This window comes from Hyaena hyaena, unplaced genomic scaffold (genome assembly GCF_003009895.1).
Source record: "Hyaena hyaena isolate Hyena2069 unplaced genomic scaffold, ASM300989v1 scaffold_795, whole genome shotgun sequence".
NCBI lineage: Eukaryota > Metazoa > Chordata > Mammalia > Carnivora > Hyaenidae > Hyaena > Hyaena hyaena.
This window is the reverse complement of record NW_024081425.1, coordinates 206,996-221,240: the sequence shown is the minus strand read 5'-3', so window position 1 is coordinate 221,240 and position 14,245 is coordinate 206,996. Positions and strand designations below refer to the sequence as shown.

General features: G+C 36.2%; 1 pseudogene; it reads left to right on the top strand.

Annotated features, from left to right (window-relative positions):
• Positions 1–7,696: 7,696 nt before the first annotated feature.
• On the top strand, positions 7,697–8,344 carry LOC120221627 (annotated as a pseudogene).
• The last annotated feature ends 5,901 nt before the right edge of the window (positions 8,345–14,245 follow it).

The window sequence follows — 14,245 nt, the reverse complement described above, 5'->3', positions numbered from 1 at the left end:
AGGTTTCATGATACAATGAACTAAAGAAGAGCCTTCATATTTTTTCTTTTTTCAAAGCAAGCACAACATGGTTACAACATCTGAAATTTTTTAAGTGAAAGATATCTGGGCAATTTTGTCAGTGATTTTCTAGCATCAGCTATGATATTATCAGGGTTCTTCTCCTTGGATATTAGTGTTTTACCAAGTTGATTATTAAAGTTTTCCAATTTGGAAACATGTCTGGAAAAAAATGTCATTTGCTCATGGCGCATTATCATTTTAATGTACCATAGGATTTGAATGGATTTTAGGGTTTAGAATACTTACATTAAAATAGTTTAAAATATTTTAAATAAAATTCTGGGATCATGCTTAACCATACGATGCTAGAAATATTTTCATTATGGATGCTAGAGATAATTTTAATATGGTTAGGAACAAAACATGGATGAACAGTAATTTTAACATTATTCTGAATGCACTCACTATGCAATTAGCCAAGAAATGGTAAAACCAAATAGACAATGAAAAATAGGGCCAAAATAGTTTTATTTGTAGACAGTATAATTATATGCATAAACGCCAGAGATTTAACATAAAAAAAGAAAGAGACAAACAATTGTTTGGTACAGATTTAATACAAAAAAAATATCAGTAGCTTTGCTAACTATATTAACATGCCTAATATATAACTAAAATATAAAAGAGAATAAACAGCATGAAAAATAAATAACCTATTAATATGTTAAATGACACATACACAGGAACTATATGAAGAACATTTTAAAATTCTACAGAATGAAGATACATTTTACTCACAGAGAAAAATACTCAAAACGGTAAGGATATTAATTCTCCTTAAATTCCAATTAGATTGGGGGATCTTGATAACAACAATTTTAAATTTCATTTGGAAAACAAAACACTAATAACTTGAAACTTTATGAAAAAGAATGACAAAACCCTTTTTGTCTCAGATATTAACTATTGTATGAAGCTATATCATTTAGAACAATTATACATTATCTAATTAATAGGTTGAGGCATCAGTGGAACTGGTAGAGGGTTCAGTAAAGGATTTTGTTACATTTGACACTTGATAAATGTGGGATTTCAAATCAGTGATAGGAAAAGAATTCTGCAACAAACAGTGTAGGGATAATTTGGCTTTTCAGTAGGTTATAGATTTCTGGGAAGGAAACATATATACATAGATACTACATTACAAGCTTGTTTAGCCAAAGATGGAGCAGGGACAGGAGAACATTCGGCCCTTTTCTGGATGCCCAGAGTCCTAACCTGGGCAAAAGGCTGCTGGGGATAGTGGCCAGACAAGACAGCACCTTGATGATCTGGAAAGCTCAAGTCTTGCAATATCACTGACCTTTATGATCCAAGTTACTATCTTCATTCTGTAAGAAATTCTATTAGCAAACCTTGTGCTTGTATTTGAGGAAATGTTTACAAATATCAGACTCCTTTTAGGGAGTATATGAAGCAATATAAATTAATTACTTTGGTGAAATTAATCCAATGATAACCATTAGAAAATATTTGCTTATATAATTCCTTTGGCTCTAGAACTAATATATGCCTGGGGCGCCTGGGTAGCTCAGTAGGTTAAGCATCTGACTTCGGCTCAGGTCATGATCTCATAGTTTGTGGATGTGAGTCCCGTGTTGGGCTCTGTGCTGACAGCTCTGAGCCTGGAGCCTGTTTCGGATTCTGTGTCTCTCTCTCTTCTCTGCTCCTTCCCTGCTCGCACTCTGTCTCTCTCTCTCCTTCTCTCAAAAATAAACATTAAAAATATTATAAATTATGTATGTCTGACTTCATGTATGCTTGAACTATAGACCATCAAATAAAGTGAGATTTTAAAAAGGATTTTATTCAGAATATGTTATACAGCAGTGAATTTAATATTAAATAGCATTGGGAGGGGCAGATTAATATGTATACCTAGCAGCTGAATTAGACTCATTGTTATTCTCAGTTCTGCTATTTATTGACCCAGATATCTCTTTAACACTATCTAGAAACCCATTTTAAGTAGCTGCAATTAACTGCTAAGTTAGAGAATGAATATTTTATGTACTAAATAAATATCAGCACCAGTTTATAGGATTAATAAGGATTTACTAATGAGAAGGGGAGACTTCTATAAATAGTGTCAAGGATTTAAAATTTTTATTCTTATAATAATGAAAGAAAATTAAAATTGCTTGGAAATATATGGAGCCCAAATTGAGCATGGTGTTGAGATCAGCTTGTCTTGTAATGTAAGGCACTGAAAGCAAGTATGCCCAGAGATTAATTAAATGAGAAGATCACCGTAATTGTGATTTAGCCTAGAGCCAGGAAAACTCTGGATTATCAGGATTTCTTATATGGGTTTTTATAAGGAGCAACATTCTTCCCAATGAAATGTCAAAATTACATTGACTAAAAAAATTTTTTAAGTGGATTGGATTTTGAAATTTATAGAGGCTTTCAATGATCAGAAGTTAGATGGTTCTATTGACTTTCTAAGATTTTCCTGATTTTATTTCTATGATGTGATAATTAGACCAAAAAAATCAAGCACTGCATGGGGTGCTGAGGCCTCATGGGTCCTTGGAGTTATTTCAAGAGGTCTGTGACTCCATGTGTACACTAATCATTGTTGATTGAATAAATCATAAATAATGCATGGCATACACACTTGTAGTCTCCTATTTTAAATGCATGGGATTGTGTTTTGATTAATAAAGATTCAAGGTAGCATTTTGTCATTAGATATTTTATCAACAAATCATAAATGCATACTTTTACTCCAGTGAGATCTGTAATTTATTTTAGATCATGTAAAGAAATTTTCACATGTTAAATTGCTAGAGAGGCGCCTTGGTGGCTGAGATCATGACCTTATAGTTTGTGAATTTGAGCCCCATTTGGGGCTCTGTGCTAATAGTGTGGAGCCTGCTTGGGATTCTCTGTCTCCCTCTCTCTCTCTTTCTTCCCCTGCCCCACTCATGCTCTCTCTCTCTCTCAAAATAAATTAATTAATTTTAAAAAGAGGGAGGGAGGTGCCTGTGTGGATCAGTCAGTTAAGCATCTGACTTTGGCTTAGGTCATGATCTGGCAGTTCTTGAGTTTGAGCCCCACATTGGGCTTTGTGCCGACAGTTCAGAGTCTGGAGCCTGTTTTGGGTTCTGTGTGTGTCTCTCTCTCTGACCCTTCTGCCCACCCCCAAAATTAACACTAAAAAAAAAAAAAATAGGAAGAAATTGCTAGAAACCATGCCTTCAAAGCTAACCATTTACTATTAAGTTCTAACTAATGACAATTTAGCTTCAAATAACCAGATTTGTCAGACTTTATTACTAAATAACTAATCAACCTCACCTATGTGTAATGGCCAGTGATAGGCACCAAAGATATATTTGGTACAGGATACCCAGAAGTGGTAGAGAGAATTTCTAAATTTTGTCAGCCTTTTCCTCTTGCTCTCAAGAAATTCAAAACTCCAACTTCCTTCACACATCTTTTCCTCTTGGTTGTATTTACTATCATGCTTTATAGTACTGGCGTTCAACCCCTAGCTTGGACCACAGAGCTATCTTGAATTCCTCTATCTTCTACAATAAAAATCCTTCCAAGAGTCCATCTATTCTCATCACTATCGTCTCTGCTTCAGAGGTGCTTCTAAGCAGTGCACCTGCCTCAATGAGGAGCACTGAAGCTCCTTCCGAAGTGGACCTTTGTTTCCAACCTTGCCCCACTCCAATATTCCATACTTTGCCAAGATAATTTTAAAGTAACCAGCTTAGGCCCAAGATGGAGTCATTCAAATTCAGCCCTATGTCAGCAAACTAAAGCTTAATTAAGTTTCTATGCTCAGTTCTCCCACAAAAGGAAGACCTACATCAATGAATCTGAACATGGCAATTCAGCACAAGTTACCTTATACAGCAGCTCCAAGACTTCTCTTTGCTCCATATGAGAGAACTAACTGCTTTAACCAGTTAGAAATGTTCCCCCCCCCCCCCCATAGCTTCCTTGTTACTTGTCTCTTCTGCTTATAAAATCTCTTGCCTTGTACAGCTTTTGGAGCTCCTTTCTCTATGCTAGATGGGATACTGCCCAATTCACAAATCACTGAATAAAGCCAATAAGATCTTCACTCAGCCGAATTATTTTCTTTAACAATAGCTTATAAAATTTGATTTTGATCATACCATCCACTGCTGAAATCTTTCAATCACTCTATTATTTTCAGGGTGAAATTCAAATTCTTTTTCTTTCCCTTGCCTTACTTATTTTTTTATTATACTAAAAACATTTATCATGTTCTTTTAACAAAATTTTAAGGGCACAGTATAATGTTGGTAATTATAGGCATGATGTTGTACATTAGATCTCTGAAACTCACCCATATTTTATAACAAACTGTAAAAATCGTTGAATATCAACTCCCCAATCCCATCACCCCTACAATTCCACTCTCTGCTTCTATGAGTCTGACAATTTTAGATACCTTACATAGGTGGAATTATACAGAGTTTGTTATTCACTGTCTTATTTCACTTAGCATAATGTCGTCTAGCCTCAGCCATGTCACACATTGTAGAATTTCCTTCTTTTTATTTTGTTTTTTAAGTTTTTATTTATTTTTGAGATAGAGTGAGACAGAGCATAGCAGGGGAGGGGCAGAGAGAGGGAGACACAGAATCTGAAGCGGGCTCTTGGCCCTGAGTTGTCACTCCAGAGCTCGACATGGGGGTCAAACTCATAAACCACAAACCATGACCTGAGCTGAAGTTGGATGCCCAACCAACGGAACCACCCAGGTGTCCTGCATTTTCTTCTTTTTAAAGGCTGAATAATATCGCATTGTATGTATATGCAACATTTTCTTTATCTAGTCATCCAGTGATGAGTGTTTGATTGTTTTCACATCTTGGTTATTGTGAACAGTACAAAGTGAACACAAGACTGCAAATATCTTTTCAAGATCTGATTTCAATTCTTTTGGATAGAGATCACTTTGGCAACACATATACTCAATTCTTTTGGGTAAAGACTCAGGAATGGTATTGCTGGATCCTAGAGACTTCACAAAAAACTGTTAGAACAAATAAATGAATTCAGTAAAGTTGTAGGACACAAAATCAACATAGAAAAACTCAACTGTGTTTCTATACATTAAAATGAATTATATGAAAAAGTAATTTAAGAAAACAATCCCATTTACAATAACGTCACAAAAAATAAAATGCTTGAGAGTAACCTTAACTAAAGAGATGAAACACTTGTATGCTGAGCACTATAAATCACTGATGAACAAAATTAAAGACACTAAGAAATGGAAGAGTATTTCAGACTCTTGGATTGAAAGACTTATTGTTGTTAAATATCCATACTACTAATGTGATCAGTCTATAAATTCAATGCAATCCCTACCTAAATCACAATAGAATTTTTTTAATAGAAATAGGAAAAATAATTCTGAAATTCACAAGGAACTACAGAGATCCCTAAATAGTTAAAACAAAGAACAAATAGAGAGGCATCACATTTCCTGATTTCAAAATGTATTACAAATCTACAGTAATTAAAACAGTATGATACTGGCATGAAGCAGACATATAGACCAATAGAAGAGTATAGAGACCCAGAAATAAACTGATGCATATGTAATTAACTGACCTTTCATAAGAGTGCCAAGGATACACAATGGGGAAAGAGTGGTGTCTTCAACAAATGTGCTGGATATCCACATGAAAAAAACTGGAATATCCATGTTAAAAAAATGAAGAAAGAAAGAAGTTGGACAATTTTCTTACACCATACACAAAAATAAACTATATGAATTAAAGACTTATATGGAAGACTTGGCTATAAATCTCCTAGAAAAAAAACATAGGAGGACAAGCTTTTTTCTTTTTAATTTTTAAAATTTTATTTTAGAAAGAAAGAGAGGAAACTCACATGTGCATGCAAGTGTAGGAGGGGCAGAGGCAAGAAAGAGAGAATTTTAAGCAGGCTCCATGCTCAGTGTGGAGCCCAAGGTGGGGTTCAATGTCATGACCCTGGGATCATGACCTGAACTAAAATCAAGAGTTGGACACTTAACCGACTGAGCCACCCAGGTGCCCCAGGGAAAAACTTTATAACACTGGCCTAGGTAATAAATTCTTGAATATGACACAAAAATACAGGAAGCAAAAGAAAGTTATTTAATGTGATACACATAGATCTTTATAATTTGATCACTATGAACCTTGTAAGCACTGTGTTCTATCCATTTCTTCAGAATCCTCTAGCCATTCCAAGTTAGAAGTATTTTTTGTTTTGCTTTAGTGTTTTTTTTTTTTCATATGTCATCTTGTTGCATATTTCAGGCATACATGGTTGGCTCTATTCAAACAGCTATACTCTCTGCTCCACTTTTCTTACCAGCACGGTGTCAATTTCGTTCTGGTATTAGCCTTCTAGAGATATAGAGTCAAGGGAAAGAGACTGTCTCCTGCTTAAAGGACTGAATTATGATTAATTAGCAAATTTTCTGCTAAAGGCCGGAGACTAAATATTTATGCTTTGTGTGCAAAGAGACAAAATCAAGGATGTTATGTGTGGCATACATAAAAAGAAAACAAAATTTTAAAACTGTTGATTGACAAAATTAAAAATATAATCATAATAATTGAGTATAATTTTAAAAGAGATCTAATGAGAAGAATGGAATTCCATTTGGGGGAAGAACATTTTGCTTAATTGGGGTTTAAAGTTAGTTTTCTCCATTTTCAACTTAGTTGTCAGTGTTCATTTGTAAAATCTCTTAGTTCATGGGGAAGATTTTGCCCAACCATTGGCCTAAAAGCATCATGTATGCTAATTCTTTTTAGTAGAACTTGGTTTAAGCATGGACATGTTACATATTCCTACCCAATGAAATTGAGGAAAAGTGTATCTGCAGGCTTTTGGGAAAGTGGATCCTCATTAACATAAAGAGGTCCAGAAGAGAAAATCTCTCTTTTCTTCAGTGGAGACAATGTGTCTACATGTGACATCCTGAGATGTTGTTACTGTCTTGTAACCTTCAGAGTTATTGCTAACCTACTGAAAAGAGCAAAATGGAAAGATGGAAAAGACATCAAATAGGATGAAGTCATTGTGTGCCTTAATTGACAAACCCTGTGACCACTCTGCTTCTAATCTTGTGATGTGAAAAAAAATAAGTCCCTTATTGTTTAAGCTACACTTAATCATATTTTTTGTTAGTCACAGCTCAAAGCTTTCTAATTGATCCAGCACCTCTGTTCTTGGTATCTAAAATGACTTTTCCGCTGTCATTTGAATAAGCTCGTACCATTTCCATAAATGCGTTTAAATACCACATTGATTTTTTTTCAGAAGCTTTTTTTGACCTTTGCTGGTGACTTCCCCAGCTATAGATGTAGTTGGGCACTAAATGGTTGATGCTCCCATGGCACTTTACACAATACCTCTGTTGTTCTTATATTTCTATATTGTAATTTTTGTATATATATTTGTTTGACATCCGACTTTGCCCAGATCGATAACAGCTCCAGTCCAGGAGCTACAGCTTATTTGTTATTTAGTTCCTCCCACTCAGAATAATCTTCAGTACATATTGCATCCTTCATGACTGAGTTCATAAAATAATAAGCGACTGGAGGTGTCAGCAGGTAATGATGTGGGGTGGCGAGCGATGAAGCCACCTAGTTCATTGCAGACAAGTGAATTTGACTCATCAGACAAAAAGCCTATTGAAAATGAACAGACTCCAATTCAGATATCATGGCTACCTCTGTCACGAGTGAATTGTTCTCAGTTTCTTAGGTTATGTGCTTTTCCAGTTTGTAAATTTAAAACTGTTTGAAGAGATATCAAAAAAGACACAGAAGAACTGAATAGCTATGGTATACAAGACACATTTGTTTTCTGCAATGGAGGAAAACTGTCAAAGTACAGAGTCCCAGATCTTTGGACCTCTACCATCAGTATGGAACTATCACTCATCATCATCCAGTCCCAGATGGAGGGACTCCTGACATAGCTATCTGCTGTGAAATAATGGAGGAGCTTGTAATCTGCCTTAAAAATAATTGAAAAACATTAATACACTGTTACGGAGGACTTGGGAGATCTCGTCCTGCCGCCACTTGTCTCCTACTACACGGTCTCACAGTTTCACCTCAGCAAGCTGTAGACAGCCTGAGAGACCCAAGAGGATCTGGAGCATTGCAGAATGTAAAGCAACATAATTATCAACATTATTAGGAGTTTTGGGACAAACTAGCTGTACATATTATCATCAAGAGATTCATTATCAAGATCTGCATCTAGACAAAAATGAATTTTAAATGACATATATATGACCGTCTGAAATTTAAGAACTATTTAACAGGTTTTGTATTAAAATGAAACTTACTAATGTTAATCAACTTGAATGTAAACGTATATGTGGAGATATTCTTAAAGCTCTTATTGACAAATTTCAAGAAAAAAATAAGTGAATAAAAAAATGAATCATATGTAGTACCTACCTCCAAGAGAATGCAATATAGAAAGGAAGATAGATATTTGAACATGGATCTGTGAATCATGTTTGGTGTTGGAAATTAAAAATGATATGTCCTATTCCTTAAATGTTTTTGTAATGTTTATAGTTAACAGAGTCTGCCTCCATCTCTAGCCACTGTTTATGTAAGATCCGAGAAGATAATATTGTGCTATTGTTTGGCAGCTCCAAAGTTCTTAGCTTTACTAACTCCTGCTCTTTCTGACTCTCTTTTTTATTGTTATTGAGAAGCCTCTAAGTTGTTAGGATTGTCGTCTGTATTCAGTTATGCGATAGGACAACCATCTCCCTGTTACATGGCTTTCTGTGCTTCTCATCTCAGCAAATCATTGCAAGACTTATATGAAGGCCTTGGCAAGGTAACCTCTGTATGTTTTGTTTAGCTACAAATTGTCAATTGTGTAGACCTTTACTCTGAAACACGTTCTGAATATCAGTATCAAGAAGCACTCCCCTCCCAACATTGGAAGGTCCTTGAGATAAACTGGTTAGACCTGGAGGTGACCATTCTGGGGCAAGGGAGTGGGGCACACTGTACTGGTGATTTGGATAACCATCAGGATGCTTTTACCACTTCATTGCCCTAATTTGCTGAACTCTAGTGTCAGGTTACAAATGAGATCCATCTCCACACATTCCCTGAATAATAATTTTTGCAAAGCTTTGGCAATGCTAGATAGGTCATAGTACCATTTCCAAAGCAATAGTGGAGTGGTAGGTTGACTACATCAAGAAGTAATTCTTTGACAACAGCTAGGTATCCTATACTTCAATTCAATTCTGACACTATTTACCTGGAGATCGCATCAGATTCCATAGGCTGAGGGCCCAGTTTTATAAGACTGCTCCCACAGCTCCCTTCAGATGTCAGCCCAGGTTATTACCTGCACTTCTGACCTACTGGCTATGAATTAAAGGTTCCCAACCCCCCTCTTTGAATTCCATTAATTTGCTAGAGTGGCTCACAGACCCAAGGGAAATATTTTACTTACTAGATTACTGGTTTATTATAAAAGGATATAACTCTTGCTATAAGCCCCAGTCAATACTCCACGTAGGGCTATTGCACAGAGAACTTGTCTATATCAGCATTCACATAAAATCTGTTCAAATTTTGATTACAACTTGATTTTATTAGCCATTACCTTCCTAACTGTAGCCTTCCTTAGGGCTTCATCAACAGATTTTGGTTTTATAATACTAGGTAGGGGGAGTGTCCCCCACCAGATATAATGCCCATTCCCATGAAATATTCAAGTAAAGGAGACACAACTTCTTTACCCAGTGCCTGCTTAAACACTCCAACTTTTATAATATGATCAACCATTACATATTTTTTTTCCTTTCCATTTAATTGTAGCCCAAGTTAGGACTTCACCAATGGATTTTGATACCACTTCAATGGGATTCCCATATCAAGGCATCCTGGAAATTTCTCTTCTCCACCCAGTTTTTATTTTACCCATACTTGTACAAAGGTTTTGAGTCCCCAGTAAGGGAATGGACCAAGAAACTCTGGCTCTTTTGTCAATCTTTAACTTCATTACCCTGTCTAACTTACTGCCACAAGAGATTGTTGGTTTTGGTCAAGTTTTTCATTGAAATCTCTACCTTATGGGTTTGTAAATCTCTTCAAATGGGTAAGCAGAGGGGACTTGTTTGGGACCCTTTAATGTTGGAAGAACAATAGGGAACTCTTTGGCCCAACTTTAGGTTATGCTGTATTAATACCTTTGTTTTAACCCAATCAATGTTCATTTTATTCATTCCATTCCTTAAAAAGCATCTAAAGATTTCTACCCTGCTGGAAAAGTCCCATGACTCTCCCTTCTCTGTTTCCTCTTTCTTTATTTCTTAATAACTGTTTAAAAATTACTACCTTACTTGGACAAGTCTCTTGACTCTCCCTCTGCTTCTTCTCATTCTCTTATTAATTAACTGGATGTTTTTCTTAGCACTTGTAAGACCCATGAAGGGAAGCTGAGACAGCAAATTCCATAATGTTTCTAGAACTATGTTTTGGTTTTACAACAATTAAGTTATATGGGGTGTCCATGTGAAAGGAGCTTCCTTAACCATAATGTTTACCATGGCCTGGGTGATGAGCTATATTCCGAGGGTGGATATAGTGATCATTATAAAACCAGTCCTGCATGGCTCTCATGTAAAACATATCACCTCTTTCATCTGGGATGTTCTATTTGGCATTCGTGAAAGACAGTTCCCCTTCTCAGAGTAAACAGATCTTATAATGATTTTTATTTCCTTCACCAGGCTGGCAGTTTTCTCAGGAACACATGTAGTCATTTGTGTTTATTCCATAGTGAGCTGTGGGTCTTCCATCAACCCAAACATGCTCTTACTCTGCAGCATTCAAAATCAGACACTTCTTTCCAAAGAGTCACTCCTATAATTCATCTCAGTAAAAGTTTCTCAGGAAGCTGATGACATTAATCCAAAAAATGAAACAAACCCTTCATATTATATCCCCTTGTTCCAGCAGTTTCTTCATTTTGCCCTTCCCCCACATTTATTATTTTCTTGGTGACCACAGGTCTGGGGGGTACTTTCTGTAGTCCCTGTACAATTTTCCCTGTCTAGACAGTTTTGAAGCTAATGGCCAAAGCTCAGATTGACCCGAGTCTAACCTTTGTTTAGCATCAAGGCCCAAAACCCAGTGCTTTCTTTCACTTTCATTTTAGCTATTACAGATAGCAATAATCAAGGGATTATATAACTAGCCTCTTTCTTTTTGTTGTTTGCTTCCTTATGCATCCAGTGAACCAACTCCCTTGGAGTTGGATCCATCTCTAAATTCCACTGGTAATTCTTACCTTTAGTAACTGAGTGCAACACTGCTGCTGGTCCATACCACAGGTGACCACCTGGCCGCCCAGGAATCAAATGTTCTTCATACTCCACACTTTCATCCTTTCTCTTCCCAAAGCACATGTTTCCAAGAGCCAGGGCCATGCTAGCAAATCTCACTTCTGTAACACTGACTACATAGGTTCTGGTGCCAATTCCAATGTGAGGGAGGGTCCCTACACTGAAATGCCAGTCTCTGACGGCAGCTGAGTATCCTACAATTCAACTCAATTCCAAATACCCAGAGATAGCCTCAGATTCTACAAGTTGAGGTCTTGGTCCTACAAGACCACCCCTTCTCCACTTCAGGTGCCAATAACAAGTGTAGGTTATCATTTGTGCTTCTGATGGGCCATAAATCAGAGGTTCCCATGATTCCCTTCTCAAGTCCAGTTCATTTTCTTGAGAGGCTTACAAAACTCAGAGAAATATTTTACTTAATAGATTACTAGTTTATTAAAAAAAAAAGATATAACTCAGGAATAACACAACGAAAAAGATGCATAGGGAAATGTATGGGGATAGAGCACAGACCTTTCATGCTTTCTCTGAGCAGCCTACTCTTCCTGAATCTCCACGTGCTCACCAACATGGAAGCTCTCCAAATCCTGTCCTTTTGGATTTTTGTGGAGATTTCATTATAGTGGGTCATTAGTGATTGAATTCATTCTCCAGCTCCTCTCCCCTCCCCAATGGTGGGAGAGGGTGGACTGAAGGTTCCAACCCTCTAGTCACTTGGTAGATTAACCTCTAGACCAACATTCACCCTTAGGTGGGATCCAAAAGTCACCTCATTAACATAACAAACCTTTGCCACTCTCATCGCCATGGAAATTCCAAGGGCTTTAGGAACTCTGTGCCAAAAACATGGACCAAATATATATTTCTTATACATTACAATATCACACCCCTCCTCAAAATTCATTCTTCTTATTTCTAGTGAATTAAATCTACTGACTATCCAGTTATCCAAAAAACTCCAAAATAATAATAGCTTATTTGAGACCCAGGGGCATTAGTGACATCATTTTATTTGAACCTTAAGTATATCTATAAATTGTTATTATCACAAATGATTATGTGAAGATTGAGACTTAGCCAGGTTAAGAAATGTGCTTATAGCTAGAAAATATAGTATCTGGGATTTCAGTCACTTTGGCTGAGCTCTAAGCTTCTGGTTATATAATGGCTATGCTGAACTAAATCCTTAAATCAGTCTTTCCCTTTCCTCACAGAAATCAACCCTGTTTTTCTTTTTTACCTATCTTTTTATATTTACTCTCCACAAAGCAATCAGTGGCAATGGCAATGTGGCTCACCTACCAGTCTATTGATCTGCACTGAGTATAGAGAGGGTCCCTGTGGCACTAGAAGGAGGTACAAAGTAGGTTGCTGACTGAACACTTTGGATGACCTACAAGGCAGAACTCTGTTAGCTTTTTTTTTTTTAATGTTTATTTATTTTTGAGAGAGAGACAGAGACAGAGAGAGATAGAGAGAGAGAGAGAGAGAGATTGAGAGAAAACATGTGAGTAAGGAAGAGGCAGAGAGAAAGGGAGACAAGAGAATCTGTCTGTGCACTGAGAGCACAGAGCCCAATTGGGGGCTCGAACTCATGAACTGTGAGATCATGACTTGAGCTGAAGTCAAATGCTTAACCAACTGAGCCACCCAGGCACTCCAGAACTCTGTTTCTTAAAATTAAGTATTTGAGATACACTTATATCCTTATCATAAATATATTTTTATTTGGGCTAATTTGGATAGATTTTTATTTCTTGCAATTTAATAATTCCCAACTGTTTGTGTTATTTATTGCTATGTAATAACCTCCCCCAAAACATAATGTTTTAAAACAACAATTTGTTATTATACCATGTCACAATTCTTTTGGTCAGCAATTTGAACAAGACACACGAAAAGTGTGGCCAGTCTCCGTTCCATAATGTCTGGGCCCTGAGTTTATTTAGGTTGACTTAGATCAACTCAAGGGTTGGTGTCTGAAGTGACTGAGAACATTCTCCATAGCTATTCTTTCACTATTTGCTCCCTCTGTTTCTTATTATGCTTCCTTTGTCTTACTTTTGTTTAATTGAGATTTTTTTATGGTTCCATTTAATCTCACATTGATTTATTATTTATGTCCTAGAAGTTACAATATATTCCTTAAATAGTCATAAAAATTCAAATAGGTACAGAGGATCTGCAACAGTATATTCCTGATTCTTCTCTCCCATCCTTTGTGTTATCAGTGTCACTTATTTTACTTTTTTGTGTGCTGTGAGTACAAACTACATTGGTATTATTTCTGCTTTATACCATCTGTCATTTCTTAGATTTGTTTAAACTAAGAAATGAAAGTGTAATTTACCTTTATTCAAGCTCGGCCCCCTACATTTCTTTTGTAGGTTCAACTTCCTATCTCAGTATATCTCTTCTTCTTGAAGACTTTATTAAACATTTCTTATGGTGTATGTCTGCTAGTGATGAATTCATACATATATATATTATAAGGATATACATAAACTTATAATATACATTTATATTATAATTTTGAAGCAAATATGGAAACTAATGGCTATTATGGTCTTGTAATACAGTTAATCCAAATTGAGATACGCTACAACTGAAAATTTCACATGATATTTTGAAGACCTGTTATTTTATAAAAGAATATACAATATCTCATTGAAGACTTCAGTACTCTCCCTAAGGTATAGAGAACAGGAAAGAACATCACTCCCACCTTTATTTAGAAAAAATATCTGGAGGAGCACCTGGGTGGCTCAGTTGGTTAAGCATCCAACT